The sequence below is a fragment of the Anguilla anguilla genome, chromosome 10, assembly GCF_013347855.1.
Source record: "Anguilla anguilla isolate fAngAng1 chromosome 10, fAngAng1.pri, whole genome shotgun sequence".
Taxonomy (NCBI): domain Eukaryota; kingdom Metazoa; phylum Chordata; class Actinopteri; order Anguilliformes; family Anguillidae; genus Anguilla; species Anguilla anguilla.
The window spans coordinates 46,543,720-46,561,762 of NC_049210.1; the positions used below are offsets into that span (position 1 = coordinate 46,543,720).

Here is an 18,043-nt window from a genome sequence, read left to right on the forward strand (position 1 = left end):
TCGCACCGCCGTTTTATTATTTGTTGTTGTTGTTGTTGCTGGTGCCCACTCTTACTGAAAACTCCGTTTTTAGGACAGAAAATAAAAATGAATTAAAAAAATTTCCTGGAGAGAAAGTCTGCTACTCGTGCGTGTACCCGAGTTTTGGCTGAAATTTTAAAAAATGAGAATGTTTCTGTGGAAAGTTGGATATTTCATCATTGCTCTCAATCTTCATTAGTTGTGTTTTCCCGTCTGAATCTCCTTGGTGAGAGCAGTGCAACAGGCTGCTGAAACACAGGCCCTTAATCAATCAAATCAGACGCTGCGGCAGACTGAGCCCACAGCGAAGGAGTCCTCTCCGAGTACTGAGGAGAAAAGTGACGCATAACTACAGCGAATACAAAACACGACACCCAATGAAAAAGTAACAAAATAAGTAGTAATAACAGCAGAGGGAACGATAACCACAGTAAAATCACTCTGGCCCTAATCTCAGAGTCTCTCCAAAATCGTAAAAAAATCACGAGCGGTGAGTAGCGATATTGTCTCTTTACAATCGCCGCGGGCAACCCCAACACCGCGCGCGGCCGCAAGCCAGACGGACGGAGGTGTGAGGGGAGTGTGGCGGTGGGGGGGGGGGGGCGGGGGGGGGGCGGGGGGGGGGCGTTTGCGGCCTGGCGTTCGCGGTAAAGCGGACACGTTTATTCGGCTGGCGACGGCACCGACCGGGTCTGCAGCTACAGGCTCACACCGAGCCTCCCGTCTGAAAATGTGCAGAGACCTCAACTCTCGGACAAAGACTCCGCTGTTCCACTCGACAGGGAAACAATATCGTCAGAGAATCAGCGACGCTTGAGCCCCCCGCCCCCCTCACCTTCCCCCCCAACCCCCTTCCCCCAGTCCAACCTGTGGCAGAAAACCAGGGTGTGACATCGCAAACTAAGCAAAATTACCCTCTCACTTCAGGCCCCAGTTTTAACCCCACACTGCCATCAAGCACATCAAACTACAGATCTTGCGTTGAAATGGACTACAGGACTACAGGACTACAGGACTACAGGAGTACAGGACTACAGGACTACAGGACTACAGGACTACAGGAGTACAGGACTACAGGACTACAGGAGTACAGGACTACAGGAGTACAGGACTACAGGTGGCTGCACACTTGTAGGACAAGCGCTTGCTGTACTTTAGACAGAGAGATTGTTCCACAGTGCTGCTGCTTTGTAGAGACCTGTGTGTGTGTGTGCGTCTGTGTGTGTACGTGTGTGTGTTTTGTGGGTCTGTGTGTACGATAAAGAGAAAAAGACTTCAGAGAGAAGGAGGGTGAGAGGGGGAGAAAGAGTGAGAGAGAGAGAGAGGGAGAGAGAGAGAGAGAGAGAGAGAGAGAATTTTGATGGGCACGGGTAACCGGGGGTGTAATTAAGGCAGTGTGGGCCTGACACCAGGGGTCACACACTGACCTACAAACCCTCAGTGACCCCCACACCTGCTTGGGCGCATTAGACCGGACACACAGCCCTGATTCTGACACCCACGGGCAGGGGGCTGGTGGGGCGGGGGGGCGGGTGGGGGATGGGTTGTGGGTGGATTCGGGGGCATCTTCACACACTGCTGCTGCGGTCTCTGCCAAGCGAGGGGCACCCTCAGCACCTCTCCTCAAATTCCACCCCCCCATCCCCCCCCGCCCCATTATAACAATTCCCTTCATTATGTTCACACTAGGGGCTCAGCTTTTGAACACAAATGGAAAAAGAAAGAATACATTTGCCTCTGACCAAAAGGAAGCGCATTACCAAAAGGTGGCAAAAGGGTGATCTGACAGACGCACAGACACATCACACACACACACACACACACACACACACGTACACACGCACACGCACACACACACACACGCACACACACACACCACACACACACACACACACCACACACACCACCCACACCAAGTAACAGACCAGTACCACTGTGTTTACAAAACGGCAGAAGCAGTACTGCCATGTTTACATATGGAAATAAGCACTAGTTCTGTTTGCATAGGGATATAAGCAATTGGGCTGTGCTTATATGGGGTATAAGCAATAGTGCTGTGTTTATATAGGATATAGGCAGTAGTACAGTATTTACATATGGATACAAGCAATAATTGTGTGTTTATAGTATATGGGCAGTAAGCAATGGTGCTGTGTTTATATAGGGACATAAGAAGTAGTGCTATGTGTTTACTAAGGGACGTGAATACTAGTGATGTATATTTATGGAAGGACAGGTTCTATTGTGCTCTTTACTGTGTTCATCATGGACAAGAAGGAACAAGTCTAACTGTGAATATTAACCGAGACATAAAAGACCCCTTCACCCCCCCCCCCCCCACCCCCACTTGTCCGACACTCCGACTAACATCCCCCTCTCCGAATGACCGCACTGTCACCACTTCCACCAACGCGTCGCCCCCTTTCTCTCTCTCCTCCTCCGCCCGTTCCCCTCCTCCCTCCTCCCTCCCTCCCTCCCTCGCTCGCTCAGACAGAAACGCGCTCCCTCCCTCCCTCCCTCCCTCCCTCCCTCGCTCGCTCAGACAGAAACGCGCTCCCTCCCTCCCTCCCTCCCTCCCTCCCTCGCTCGCTCAGACAGAAACGCGCTCCCTCCCTCCCTCCCTCCCTCCCTCGCTTGCTCAGACAGAAACGCGCTCCCTCCCTCCCTCCCTCCCTCCCTCCCTCGCTCGCTCAGACAGAACCGCGCTCCCTCCCTCCCTCCCTCCCTCCCTCGCTTGCTCAGACAGAAACGCGCTCCCTCCCTCCCTCCCTCCCTCCCTCGCTCGCTCAGACAGAAACGCGCTCCCTCCTTCCAGCTTTCGCACGTCCAGACGCCCTGGCAGCCCGCGCGAGACGGAGCGAAGGTCGGCCATGACACTTCGAACAATAACAGGGGCGAGGTGGAGCGCTGGGGGGGTGGGAGGGGGCTCGGGGGGTGCGGAGGGGGGTACGGGGGGGTGTCGGGGTTCACCACGGGTGAGCGGCGCGGCGGGGCGCAGCGTCAGGAGTTCATGCACTCGCGTCTGCGTTCACGCTGCGTAAACACAGAGATTACACAGACAGCGCTAACGAGGATTATCACAACAGCCCGGCGCCACCTGCCCCCCGCGCCAATTAAGAGCCCAAACAAAAAACCCCAAAAAAGGAGGTGCCAATTACCAGCACATCCAGACGGAAGACAAGGGGAATAATGAAATGAGAAAAGAAAAGGAGAAGAAAAAAAGGCAGAGAGATAGCAATGGGGGGAGAGAGAGAGGGCATGAGAGAGAGAGAGAGAGAGAGAGAGTACAGCGAAAGAATAACCATTCATACAACGGCCGCCCCACCAACATTGTGGGTCTGTCTGAAACCACGTCGCTCAGTTTGGTTAACTCTTGCCAGGGAGGTGGATAAAAAAAAACACAGCGACTGAAAGGGAGGGAAAGTATCGGGTCCGAGGTTCTGAAAGTATCGGGTCCGAGGTTCTGAATGTATCGGGTCCGAGGTTCTGAATGTATCGGGTCCGAGGTTCTGAAAGTATCGGGTCCGAGGTTCTGTGAGCTCTAATGGTGCCGTAACGCCCGTTAAACAGGGAGGGCTGTTTACAGTACGATGCCGTTCTGAACACGGACCTCATTAACGTGACTGATGTGTTGTGAGCGTGTGCAAGACCGCTCCACAGGAGACGCAGCGCAAGCTCACTGCAGACAGGACTGCAGACTGAATCCACTCAGAACACGTCAATCCCGCACCGCAGCTGTGGATGCGTACCAGACTATCTGTGACCATTTCTGCATGTAAATCAGAGCTTTTAAATAGATAGCATCTGGCATTCCAGTCAAACCCCAAGTCTAACGGCGTTCAGATTTCCGAATACGAAATTTGTTTTTTAGGATACAGCGCGTACGTTTATCTTCAGCGATGGACGTATGAATCCAGTTATTTACGTCAGTTCGCAGCCTTTTTTCAATCTGTGGTGAGGGGACAGAATGTTAGTTTGGTCTGTCAGCAACGATCAAGGCAGGAGACTTGATCTATCTGACTGTATGTGAACTGCTGCCCTCTCCTTAAGAGGAACTATTGACTGTGTTCTGGTGAGAAATAAGAGAGAGAGTGAATGAGTGAGATACAGAGAGAGAGAGAGACAGAGAAAGTGATCCTACTCTTTCTGAAGTCCCCACAGTGTATTAACCATTCAGTGCTTATACGTGTCTTGTTTCCTGTCGCACCCTCTAGAGGAAATAGGTGGAAGTGCAGGAGAAAGCGACAAACGGACCGAGAGCATAGCAGAACCCTGTACGGGCCACCTGAGAACAGCCTTTCAGCGCACCTGCCTGCATAAAGCCTAACCCTAACCCTAACCCTAACCCTAACCCTAACCCAACCTTTCAGCGCACCTGTCTCGCATAAAGCCTAACCCTAACCCTAACCCTAACCCAACCTTTCAGCGCACCTGTCTCGCATAAAGCCTAACCCTAACCCTAACCCTAACCCTGTACGGGCCACCTGAGAACAGCCTTTCAGCGCACCTGTCTGCATAAAGCCTAACCCTAACCCTAACCCTAACCCTAACCCTAACCCTAACCCTAACCCTAACCCAACCTTTCAGCGCACCTGTCTCGCATAAAGCCTAACCCTAACCCTAACCCTAACCCTAACCCTAACCCTAACCCTAACCCTAACCCTAACCCTAACCCTAACCCTAACCCTAACCCTAACCCTAACCCTAACCCTGCACGGGCCACCTGAGAACAACCTTTCAGCGCACCTGCCTGCATAAAGCCTAACCCTAACCCTAACCCTAACCCTAACCCTAACCCTAACCCTAACCCTAACCCTAACCCTGTACGGGCCACCTGAGAACAACCTTTCAGCGCACCTGCCTGCATAAAGCCATGACCTTTGACCCCTGAGGACGAGGGTTTCAAAGACATACAGTGCGAGGGGATTCGTTCAGGAGCGCCAAGGAGATAAATAAACAGAGGAAGAAAAACACAGAGATTCAGTCGGCGACGGTAACCGTTAGAGCTATCGCATTTCCACAAAAACCAGTCGCAATCACAGACGGCAGTTTGCCACCGCCTGTCAGGAGGAATCACGCAATACTGCTTCTTTATTCAACCACACGGTGGTCTCGGTGGGGACAAAAAAAAAGGAGTGAAAGAGGAAAGAGAAGAAGAATAAAAACAGGAAAGAGTGAGAGACGGAGAAAGAAAGACTATCCTGCGTGCAGCCTGCTGGGACAATGGGGGAGCTGAATTCGGGTCCCGGAGCAGGTGTGGGGGTCACCGCGGGGGTCACTGGCCGCGCCTCAGCTCCCAAACACAGTGCCCCCACTGTGGGGACCCGCAGGCCCGGCTGCTCCCTGACAGGCCCCCCCGGGGCCCGAAAACCTCGGCCCCCGGTCCAGGTTTCTCAGTTTGCTCTCTCCCACCGGCTCCTCTGTCAGGATTTAGGGTTCGGTGTCATCCGTTCGCCAGAAAACACCAGTTTCGCTTCACCCGCCTCACCTCGGCCACCCCCCCATCCCATTCAGGGGACAGGCCACCCCCCGTCCCAGTCAGGGAACAGGCCCACACACAAAAGGGAGGGTCTGTTGGGTGGGAGGACACACAAGAACAACCTACACCCGGACAACAACCTTTGACCTCTCTCTCAGAGATACTGTTTCTCTCTCTCTCTCTCTCACTCTGTTTCACTCTCTCCCTCCCTCTCTCGCTCACACACACACTCTGTTTCCCTCTCTCTCTTTCTCTCACTCTGTTTCCCTATCCCACACACACACACACACACACACACACTCTCTCTCTCAAATTCAAAAAAAGTAAAGTAAATAAATCTCTCAGTTAACAGCTTCCCTTACTGTTTTTGCTTCCTGTTTGAGAGCTGTTAGCGAAGTCCTGAGACGCACCGGGAGACAGAACATGGCGTGGGGCACAGAGGGCGTGTCTCTGCGCTCTGGACGTTATAGGCCAGCGAAGCAGAGTCATCGGAGCTCGCCCTCGCCCAATCTCCCGTGCGCTGGTCGCTCCGGGGGCGGGCTACGCTTGCAGATCTGAAGCGTTATGGATTACGCTCCGTATCTTTCCCCGAGCGGATCAGAGATAACCCGACATTCAGCTCTCACTGTTTAACGCTGAACCGCCATTCAGCTCTCACTGTTTAACGCTGAACCGCCATTCAGCTCTCACTGTTTAACACTGAACCGCCATCCAGCTCTCACTGTTTAACACCGAACCGCCATTCAGCTCTCACTGTTTAACACTGAACCGCCATTCAGCTCTCACTGTTTAACACTGAACCGCCAATCAGCTCTCACTGTTTAACACTGAACCGCCAATCAGCTCTCACTGTTTAACACTGAACCGCCATTCAGCTCTCACTGTTTAACACTGAACCGCCAATCAGCTCTCACTGTTTAACACTGAACCCGTGGGCTTCAGGTGATCGAAGACGCCCACTCTGTTCATTCACTGCCGCACATTGGTTGTGGACTTATTGCTTAGCTTTAGGGTATTATGGGATGTCATTGATTTGTTTTTGTGGACTACAATATGCTTTACTCTGCTTGAATCATAATTACAGCCCCGCAGTAACTGCAACCCTGTATTAAAAGTGCAGTTTTTATGCTATACAAGAATCTACTTATGCATATTACTTTAACACATTACATACCGTAATGGTTTACATCTCTATTGCTATTGATATTTAAACAGTATGGTGTAATTTTCTGCATTACACTTTTTGAAAGTAGTTCTGTATTTGTGTGCCTATAGTAATCTTTTCAGCTAATCAAACAATCCCCTACAATTTCACAGCTTTCACTGAGAGAAAACTACTGGAGCTAAGATGGAACCTTAAGTGTCCTCATATCATACTAGACATGGTAAAATAATAACAGAATTAATAATTTTAGAAAAAAAGTGTCTCATTAAATGATGGGTTACTATGACACCAAATTTAGTCATAATTCTGTGCACTAAATTTGGAGTCAGAGCAACCTACCCACAGAAATGAATTGCAGCACTAGCACTAATGTCAAAATAATAATAATGAAAAAGGCTTAACATTTAAAAGCCTTTTAAAGTGTGCTGGTCTCATCTATTCCACTGGACATAAAACTTCCCTTCTATCAGCACGGAAAACAGGCTCTCTGTCACTTTTGTAAAACCAGGCCAAAAGTCCAATTTGTCCGAATAAAACTGTCTGTGCCATCCCAGGGTTAATTAACGGTGTGTTTTAAAGCCATCCAATTAAACTTTACTGGTGCAGCCTCTGGGATTTATGACACTCACCATGTGTTCACAGAAACACCAGGGCCTTCAGTATCTGAAGGGAGTTTTACTACCTGTTCTGTCCGGCAGTAAATTCAATTCTCTGAGAGAGAGAAAAAAATAATCCTCAAGAAAAGAGAAGAAGGAAAAACAGAGGGAATGGAAACAGAAGTATTTAAATGCTGCTTATTTTCCATACGAACACTGAAGCAGTACAGAGGAAAGGAGTGTGTCAGGTCAGCACACGAATTGGGGGGGGGGGGGTGTCCAAAATACCAGTAACTTTCTTCCCAGAATTCCTCAGGGACCACAAACCAGAGCTGTACAAATTATTAGAAAACAGAACATTCCGTTTGAAAAACCTGAGATGGTGAGCCTTGTGTTAGCAGGATGGGTTAACTTCTACCCCTTACAGCCGCCCCCCCCCCCACATCCACACTCCACCCCGCCCCCTACCCACCCCCCCACCCAGGCCTGAGTGCACGATGAGCCGCTTACCTTGGGGTTACTCTCTCGCCGCAAGGTCCACACCTTCAGCTGCCGACAGGGGACAGAAAACTGGTAGCATAGCCTTCTACAGAGAGAGAGAGAGAGAGGGGGGGGGGGGGAGATGAGTTGAGTGAGTCCAAATCCGGACCGGGTTTTCTTTTCCCCCAGGTAATCAACTGAACAATCAGTGCTCCTGATTGGCCAGACTGCATTCACACCTGACGCCCAGGTAAAGGGAGGGTGGAAAACCAGCAGTGATTGGAGTAACACGGTCTTAGACTGTATTCACTGTCCGATTTCCCCACCCTCCACAGTGATGCTACGCTCTGAGCTGCTACTCCAGAGAGCGTGACTTCCCTGAACTGAACGTTTCTCCTCCCTGCCTCACTACAGCTGGTTCAGAGGACCAGCCGTGGCTCACAGCATTATTAATATTGACTTGCAGGACTGCGTAGGAGTTCCTGAAACTGCAAAACGTAAATTTGATAGAGAACATGAGAGTCAAAGCTGACTGGAAAAGAAAATCAGTTGCACACAGGACAGGAATGGTGTGCCGCTGGTGTTTGGGTTCGAACGTCTCTTTGTTGCTATGACCGCAAGATTTATCGGGGAAGACCTGATGAGGTAACCTGACGGGAAAACACGCACACACGCACACACACACATCTGCCGGCCAAGCAGAATCGGAGGACATGGAAACACACCCCCCCCCCCGCACGAACGCAACCTCACGCAGCCACACTTCTGCACACAGCTGTGCCTGCTGTGGAACACGGTGAATCACTGAGACGTCACTCACTCCCAGAGAAGCGCTGACCTCTGACCCCCAGGCCACACCCCCCCTGTATGAAACCTAAGTGCCTTCAATCACTTGGCAGCTCTGAACACGGGGAGCGCGTCTCCCAGGGAACAGCCACTTGTGTTCCTAAGAACGCCTCTTGTGCCTGTCTGTGTGGACGTGTGCCAGGAGGAGGGGATGTGTGTGTGTGTGTGTGTGTGTGTGTGTGTGTGTGTGTGCGTGTGTGCGTGCGTGTGTGTGCGTGTGTGTGTGTGTGTGTGTGTGTGTGTGTGTGTGCGTGTGTGCGCCTGTGTGCGTGTCACTTCTAGTGGCATCGCCATGGTGATCTCATGTACCTCTGATAAAGGTGTGTTGGGTTGTCAGCTCATACTTGCATGTTTCCAGGTTCCCACAGCAGAGTTGTGGGTCGTGCTAAGCGCTACACCCATCCCCATTCACTCAGAAACAAGAGCGCACAAATAAGAGCACGTCCCAAAGTCAAGGGTCTGACTCAAACGGAGACTCAGATGCGGAGAAAGAGCGGTGTTCTGTTTAAAGGCAAAACGGCAGAAAATTGAATTTCCTGTTGTGACTGGAACAGAATGTAGCACCACACCTGGCAAATGAAATGAGAAATTACAGACTGGAGCGGGCAGACGGAGCCCAGCGCTGCTCTGTGCTGCTCACAGCATCCTCTCCTGTCTGATCATTCAGGCCTCAGCTCTCAGTCTCATCTCCCAGCGACGCTGAGGTCTCCCTGGATTAAGAGACACAGCACACACACACACACACACACACACACACACACACACAATCTCTCTCTCTCTCACACACTCACTCACACACACACACGCACACACACACACACACACACACAAGCTCTCTCTCTCTCACACACTCACTCACACACACGCACACACACACACACAAGCTCTCTCTCTCTCACACACATACACACACAAGCTCTCTCTCTCTCACACACACACACACACAAGCTCTCTCTCTCTCACACACTCACTCACATACACACACACACGCACACACACACACACAAGCTCTCTCTCTCTCACACACATACACACACAAGCTCTCTCTCTCTCACACACTCACTCACATACACACACACACGCACACACACACACACAAGCTCTCTCTCTCTCACACACATACACACACAAGCTCTCTCTCTCTCACACACTCACTCACATACACACACACACGCACACACACACACACAAGCTCTCTCTCTCTCACACACATACACACACAAGCTCTCTCTCTCTCTCACACACACTCACATACAGACACACACACACACATACACACACACAAGCTCTCTCTCTCACTTTCTCGCTCTCTCTCACACACACACACACACACACACACGCAAACACCTGTTGCTCTTTCATCATTTTCTAACGCTAATCTCATCTGCAGTTCACAAGCTATAACTAGCACAGACACGGGGCGATATTGTTTCAAAGTGTTAAAAGTTTTTTTAGGATATAATTACACCCACCCACGCCTGTCACAAACACACCCTCCCACCCACCTACACACACACACACAGCCGTGTTGAGTTTCTCCAGTGGAATTTGGACCACCCATGACCGACCAAAAGAGGGGTTTGAGAGGGTGCATCTGCCTGGCCTCCTGATCTGACCCTCACTCTGGTGACCAAGCTGAAAACCTGGCAACCCTACTCTTCATCGTCTACTACAACAAGAGACATTCAAATAAGTAATATTTTTATAGGATGGGGGTGGGGGGGGGAAGGACCGTTTCACAGGGAGGACGGGGGGGATCGGTGTGTGTGTGTGTGGGGGGGGGAAGGACCGTTTCACAGGGAGGACGGGGGGGGGGATCGTGAACGGATCAGAGAAATTGTGTTTAGCCGTAATCTTATCTGATGAGGGTCGTCTGCGTGGGGACGGGGGAACGGTCACAGGCTGGGGGCCGGAGGACACGGAGGAGAAGAACAGCGCGTCCCTCTTTCCTCTCTCCTCCACACGGACATGGGGGAGGCTTAATCATCAGCAGGTTTGGAAACATCCATGCCAAGGCCGCCAGCCCTGCGTTTGTCCACAGTGTTAGATTCGTTACACAAATCTTTGTCCCAAGAAAGCAGTTGTCTAGGTTTTCGTGGTCTGACTGCATTATTTTGCAGACTGCCACAGACCACTTTTTTCAGCCAAGCTAACTGACAAGTTTTGTTGATGAAGCACAGACACTTGTTAAAAAAAAAAGTGTCTGTGGTTCACCACTGTACACTAACAACATGAGATCTCCAATAAAAGTGTCTGCTGTGCTGTCTTTTCAGTTATAAACAGTGTATAACATGATTATAGCTCTGCACATACACGGAGTACAGGTGGGGCGTGAGGCACAATTTAATTATTTGTTTCTTAAATCAGCGAAACCAGAGTTTAAAAACCATCTCTGACCACACACACGTCTGGTTTGAGCCAGGAATTCTTCCTTGGGAAACACAGAAAGGATTTCGGGCTTCTGCTGTCAAAATTCACTCAACCTCCACGGTCAATCTGGAAATTTCTAATTCAGTTTTTTTTCTTCTTTCCTTCTTTTGTTTAATGAAAGGCGAGCTTCTCGGATTCGCCGCGCAGCACTTGTTCCAGCGATCGCGGTAACCGCTCTCTCCGCCTGTCGCTTGCTCTGAGCAGCTGGCTCCGGTCCGATCCGGTCCGATCCGGTCCGATCCGTCCCGGTCACATGGTCACTGTGGCCGGCTCGTAGTGTACAGCTGTTTGGGGCGTCAGGTGTCCCTTTGAACCTCTTCCCTCGGCAGATATAAAATCCCAGCGCTCTGATACACCCCCGCCCCCTTTGTCATGAGCATAGCCATAGAAAATGCCAGAACTATTACAGATAACTGTGAGAAAATAGACTTGCTAATTTAAACAAGATATCAAGTGTTTCCACCATGATGCCTATAGCCATGTAGCAAAACCATACATGTATCTTGCAGACTTATTATTGGTCAAAAATATGCCACAGAGTCAGCGAGATTAGCCCCACGCTAGCCCTCTCTCTCTCTCTTTCTGATGACATCATGTGAAAAAGACAGGAACTGGAGTCTTGATCAATGACCTACCGGCTCATCCTCACCCCCAGTAAAAACAAGTTAGATGGTCAGTTTTATTATGCCGACATCATGTTTATGAAGCTAACTGCCTAACGTTAAATGCCTGGTTTCTTCAACAGAACAACTTTAAGCACCTTTGCAAAGCATCGGTTGTCAGATTATCCTTGAATTACAACAATTAGCAAAATTCAGTATTTAGACACCTAATTGGTGCTGTTGTGCTGATTAGCTGGCATGGTCAAAGAACAAAGACAAAACAAGATTGAAGGCGTCCATTAGGAGCAGAAGAAGTGCTTAAGTTGCAGCTTCTGAACCAGTGTTCTGTCACTCATTACAGAAGCATTAGACCCATTATGCCCCCCCCCCCCCCTTCCGCTGACACGCATGTGGTCATACATGCTATTAAAGCACCTCCTGTTCTATCAGCATGTCTGCACCCTGAACATCTCCCGGTGTTAAATATTAAAGGCTTTCTCCGAGAAACGGAATACCATCGCCAAAATGCTTCCCTCGAGCAGGTGTGTCAAACTTCAGCCAAATAATTAGTTTTAAAATTTCCCAAAAAAAGGTTTGAGCACGTGCAGTGAACCCTGGGGAAACTGTTTAGTTGAAGGTATGAAGCACATCATCTGCAATAAATAAATGCTTTTAAAAAAGCGTTTAAGGCTCTGTACACCTCCTGGATTTCATTTCATCATAGATTAACATTTCCTTTGAATAGACACTAAAGCATCAGGGATATGCTAATTACATTTCAAAAGATGTACGGTAGAAAGCAATATTGTGTATTTTTTAACAGAGGAGGAAGTCCGTGAAATTATATCCATCTCAATTCAGTGACTTTTTTTTTTTCATTCACTTTTCCAAGACAGAAAACCGATGACCAACGATCTCCAGTCCCGAATCAACCCGCCTGCACCACGACGAGCGCAGCAAGCCCTTCAGCCGAGTAGAACTGAGCACAGAGGCCAAATCCCGCGAACAATGCGCTGTTTATCGGCCGCGCGGCTCAATAAGATAAACCCGCGCGGCTCAATAAGATAAACCCGCGCGGCTCAATAAGATAAACCCGCGCGGCTCAATGAGATAAACCCGCGCGGCTCAATAAGATAAACCCGCGCGGCTCAATAAGATAAACCCGCGCATCAGAAACGCGCGGTCCAATTACGGCCGGAGATGGCTATCGGATTATTACACGGCTAATGGCGGGGGGAGCGCGAGCCTCGCGCACTGCTCTGCTCTGCTCCTGCTCCTGCTCCTGCTCTGCTCCTGCTCCTGCTCCTGCTCGCTCCTGCTCTGCTCTGCTCTGCTCCTGCTCTGCTCCTGCTCGCTCCTGCTCTGCTCCTGCTCTGCTCCTGCTCACTCCTGCTCTGCTCCTGCTCACTCCTGCTCCGCTCTGCTCTGCTCTGCTCCTGCTCTGCTCCTGCTCACCCCTGCTCTGCTCCTGCTCACTCCTGCTCCGCTCTGCTCTGCTCTGCTCCTGCTCTGCTCCTGCTCACTCCTGCTCTGCTCCTGCTCACTCCTGCTCCGCTCTGCTCTGCTCTGCTCCTGCTCGCTCCCGGCAACTGTAAAGCGCACGGCGCAGACATCAAAGGCAGTCAATCGCCGCTATGCTGATAGCCCCCCCGATGACTGATATATCGTCGCTATCCGCGGTGCTGATTGGCCAGGATGGAAGCCAGGCCCTCACACCGTCACACGAGCGGACGCAGCGGACTCAGGCTCGGGAACAAAAAGGGGATTAAAACGATGGAATCACCGCTTATGTCAGGTAAACATAACAGACATTCTGAGGAGAACTTCAAATGACTTATCAAAAAGCTTCGCAATGAACTGTGTTGACAAAATGGGAAGATAACGAAAATCAGATTGTGGCTAAAGCGCACTCAAGCTCTTAAACCAAATGGAAATGCAAATTCCTCAAGTGGAGACATTCTCCTGTGCCAACTAAAGCACGACTCCACTGGAAAAAGGAAGATACAGCGGTGTCTGTGCTAACTTCAGTTATACTTTATTTAAGTTGAACTTTATCTGCATTTAACCCATCCTAGTTACTCTGGAGCAGTGGGCAGCCACAGTGCAGCGCCCGGGGACCAGCTCCAGTTCTGTACCCAGGGGTTCGATTCCCAGAAGTCGTGGCACTTCCTATATAATGATCCTTCTCTGTCTGTAGCCATAGCTGCTTCCCTCTGTCTTAATACCATGGAAAAAACACAGGGACTGTCTGCTCTGTCTTTCTTTTTTTTCATCAGCCACCCTCGATGAGCCCCCCCCCCCCCGCCCCCCCCCCCCAGGATTCGACTGGCACCACCTGGAACGGGGCGAGCCCGCGTTTGGGAAGTCACGTGACCCTACCCACCGCGGAGGCCCACTGGGGCGATGACGACCCGACCTGTCATAACACACCCAGGTGAGAGTCTTCACCCAAAAACAGCTGCTCATTAAATAGCGCTCACGCACTCTCACGCTGCCCCGCCGAGCTGCACCCGCAGAGTTAACAGAGTGAATGTGACACCACTGACAGCCACTGACAGCCGCGTGCAAACGACAGACCGCAGAACACCAGCGCGCAGAACAGACAACAAAACAAAGAATGACCAGTAATGCGCAAAATAGAATTACGCGTTCTGTAGAGTACAGCATTACTCACAGACGTCAGTACACTGGACGGAAAAGCAGAAGACAGAGACCGTTACCACAGGCAGAATTAAAAAGAACAGACAGCAGGGTACTGAAGACGGATAGATATTAGCATTCAGGAGGAAAAAGTTGTAGACTTAACAGGCAACGGTACGCAAAACAGGCAGCAGAAGGCTGTATGTTAGAGACAGTTATACACAGACAGAGACAGGAGAGAGCAGCAGTACAGAGAACAGGGAGAAGCATAGAGGCCAGGCAGCGGTAAACAGGAGAGAGCAGCGGTATGGAGAACAGGGAGAAGCATAGAGGCCAGGCAGCAGTGAACAGGAGAGAGCAGCGATGTGATCCAGGGGGGGACGGGTCGCACGAACATGGGAACCTCCATCTCCCCTCTGAAAAAAGGGCGAAGAGCAAACACGGGCAGTGCGGAGAAGAGCGGTCCCCTACATGGGACAGGGGTTTTAGGAAGGGGGGGGGGGCGGCTGGCAGGGCTGGGAGCTGTGGTTCCTTCACTCTCCCATGTTTACACTACTGCCCGCTCCGGGGTCAGATTCAGGAATGTTTTGCCGAAATGAACGCAGGTTTTTTTTGGGGAGCGACTCCAGAGGGGGGCGGAGCTTCTCGTTTCTCGGAAGCGCGCACAGCGATTGGTGCAAACTGCTGGCAACCGTACCATTTTGTAAAAATGTATGAACAGAGAATCTGGCTTTAAAAGGCTTTAAAATAAATCCTGAGTCCATTGTTCCCAGCTGACTGTGTTTGTAAATGGTAGCCGTAACCGGCTCTCGATTCGACCGCTAAAACCACAAGGCACACGCATACCCAGTCCCCCACCCCCGAATCCTCACGCTGCCTAAACCACAAACGCACTGCCCCCCACCCCCAATGACCCCCCCCCCCGCGCTTGTTCACGAGTCATTTCCCCGACCCGCCGTTTACAGGAAGCCCGACGCCGGCCTGGAACGGCTCCTGGAACACAAGCGAGCGGCGGCGAGCGGCGGAGGAGTTCCAGAACTCCGTGCCCGGCAGCCCGGCCCGCGAGCGTGCCCTCGCCATGGAAACGCTGTCACAACACAGCCCTCTGTCAGAGGGAGGTCACCCTGGAAATCCGGGAGAGAAAGAGGGCAGGGGGGAGAGAGAGAGAGAGATAAGGGGGGAAGAGAGAGGGAGAGAGATGCACGGGTCCACCCCTCGATCGAATATCTGGGGTCTCTAGCATGGCGTGGGGAAGGGAGGGTGTTAAACGGACACAGTAAGCCAATGACCGATGTTCCACGCTGATGTCAGACAGTCACATGGAACATCGCTTAAGGCCAGCGTCTCTCCGCGCTTCACACTGAAACGTATTTTCCACACTGGGAGTTATAACCTCCAAAACTGCGTAGCTTCAACGACACGAACAAACAACGACCGGAATTCTTCATACCGAACACACACACCGAGAAGGAATGCAGTCGTTCGTTTCCATAGTGACAAGCGGCCCTCTGTCACACTGGAAGGATGACATCAGGGAGGGAGAGCACCCCCGTACCGGGCCGGTGCCTCTCCGTGACTGTGCGGGCATCGTGCCTCCGGCTGTGGGGCGGCACTACCACACCAGAACCGCTCGGGCCCCCGGGCGGATCTGACTCACCGGCATTAAATATTTAAGCGGTGCGGGACCAGCGCCGATTCCTCAGCGCCTAATGGAGAGGAGCTCCCGGCCTGCGGCGATAACCCTGCCGGCTTCACACGCTTCATCCGCCCTGTTAAGCTGTCAGGACCGGGACCGGGCCTGCGGACACTGCTGACTGCAGCACTTACACACACTCTACATCACCCGCGTGCATTATTAATACTGGGCTGGACTGCGCCCCCCCCCCCCAGAGAGCGTGGGTTTCAAACAGAGGGTTATTTTAAAGGTCCCGGCCCCTTTCAGTGTTATTCCTGAAAACACAACAACCTGCTACACTTTACACACGAAGAGTGTTGGATGAGAAAGGCTGAAAAAAACACACATTTATTAAAAAATGCTGGGACAAAATATGAATAATTCACCTCTTTCAAAACAATGTATTGCAGTATACTTGTGAGATGGACAGACTGACAGTTTCAGCGCAGGTGGCTACAGCGGTACGCTGGCTCTTTCTGCGTAAACAAGTGTGAAGCTCGTAGGCTAGACAACGGTAGCGGGGCCCACGGTTTACACCTGACGCTATCCAAACCAACTGCTGTTCAAATTAGCTCAGTACAAGCTGATGTGAAAATGCTAATCACAATCACATCGTTATCAGCTGTTCCTCTATTTGTGTCAGCGACTCAACGCACAGCGCACCCTGCTAACAGGGCTAATGTTAGCGTGATCACTCTTCATAACAAACCACTGATCGGCACATCTCCTTCCAGATACCGAGCTATGCGTCTACCCACCGTACGCATTTGCGTTTATTATTTATTCTTCCGACTGGTTTTACACCTGAATCTTATTTCCTGCTGGTGACGGAAGAGGCTGAGCTGTAATAAAGGGAACGCAAACACTACCAGTGTGGAGAATCACCGCTATACAGCCGGAGGCAACGTCAGCTGACTCGTCGGGCCAGACAGGAGGCAGGAGGCAGGCAGGCCTACACTCTGATCCATACCGCCGGAGAGCAACTGCCAACATTTAGCCCGGCATTGATTTCAATTTCATTCCAAATAACATAAACTAGCGTTTATTGTGACAAGAGCACATAAGTTCTTGTTACACATCAGTAGATAGCATGGAAAGGAAACACTGTCCTTTTATTTTTCCTCTAACACCCACCATGCATGCGTGTGCACACACACACACACACGCACACACACACACACACGTACATACATTCCACGTTTTTATAAAACCTTTAACTTTTTATTGTAAGTTCCATGCCTATACTTGCATGCCATTTCAAAAGTTTATTTTTTTAAAAAGATCTTCCTCTAAGGTCTACTCAATTCAGAAAGTTAGTCTGAATTACTATGAACACGTCTGTGTTTCAATACCCTGACTAGGGAGCGGAAAGAAAACACTTTCCAAGAAGTTGAGCATAAATCTCCGAGAGTAATCTAGCCTTTCTGTATGCAGAAAAAAAATATATATATATATATATTTTCCCCTGATAAAGCGAATAACAGCATCAGTCCTGATTCCTGATTTGAGTTGCAAGCTCCTGGCACAACACTGCCCCCTGGAGGCCCCCGGAAACCATGTTCTCATCTCCTACGCAGTGTGGGGTGACTGTTCCCTACCACCATTAACCCAAGGGGTCTAAAAGCTGGGCCTCACATCCTACAGAGCTCTCCTCAGGCACAGTCAGCAGGGTGAGTTATTACACGCTTTAATACCACAGCCCATAAACTAACACTGCTCCCTCTCCGCGCGTGAATTTACTTCTCAAACGGAACAGGTTAAATCATTATTATTATTACAATGATATCTGGAGCTTGTACTCCAGCCAAAAGGACGGCACAGTGCATAAATCTTAGCTGGACTAAAAGCCATTGTCATTTCAGCCCAGTGCTTTAAGTCACTGTTACTGTTTAAAAGTTTTCTTTAATGAAGGGGCTAAAGCCAATTCAGTCGAGCCTAGAGCTGAAGTACAGCAGTAGTTGTTTCGGACACCAGTCACACGTTTAAATTTAACAGTTAAATTCACACCGCGCTAACAAGAGAGATGTTGAGGGTGAGGGACCTCACAAACCACCCCCCCCCTCCCCCCCCCGCATTGTGGCTGAGGGACCTCAGAAACCAAACCGCCCG

At 50.6% G+C, this 18,043-nt stretch overlaps 1 protein-coding gene across 4 annotated transcripts in view; it reads right to left on the reverse strand.

The window, feature by feature from the left end:
- The window catches only part of bmpr1ba (bone morphogenetic protein receptor, type IBa), a 102,942-nt gene that overhangs the window by 43,557 nt on the left and 41,342 nt on the right, over nucleotides 1–18,043 (reverse strand). For all 4 annotated transcript variants that reach the window (XM_035380094.1, XM_035380093.1, XM_035380092.1 and 1 more), the window contains one exon: nucleotides 7,772–7,847. The gene's annotated coding sequence lies outside the window, so the exon portion shown is untranslated. The remainder of the gene's footprint in view (nucleotides 1–7,771; nucleotides 7,848–18,043) is intronic.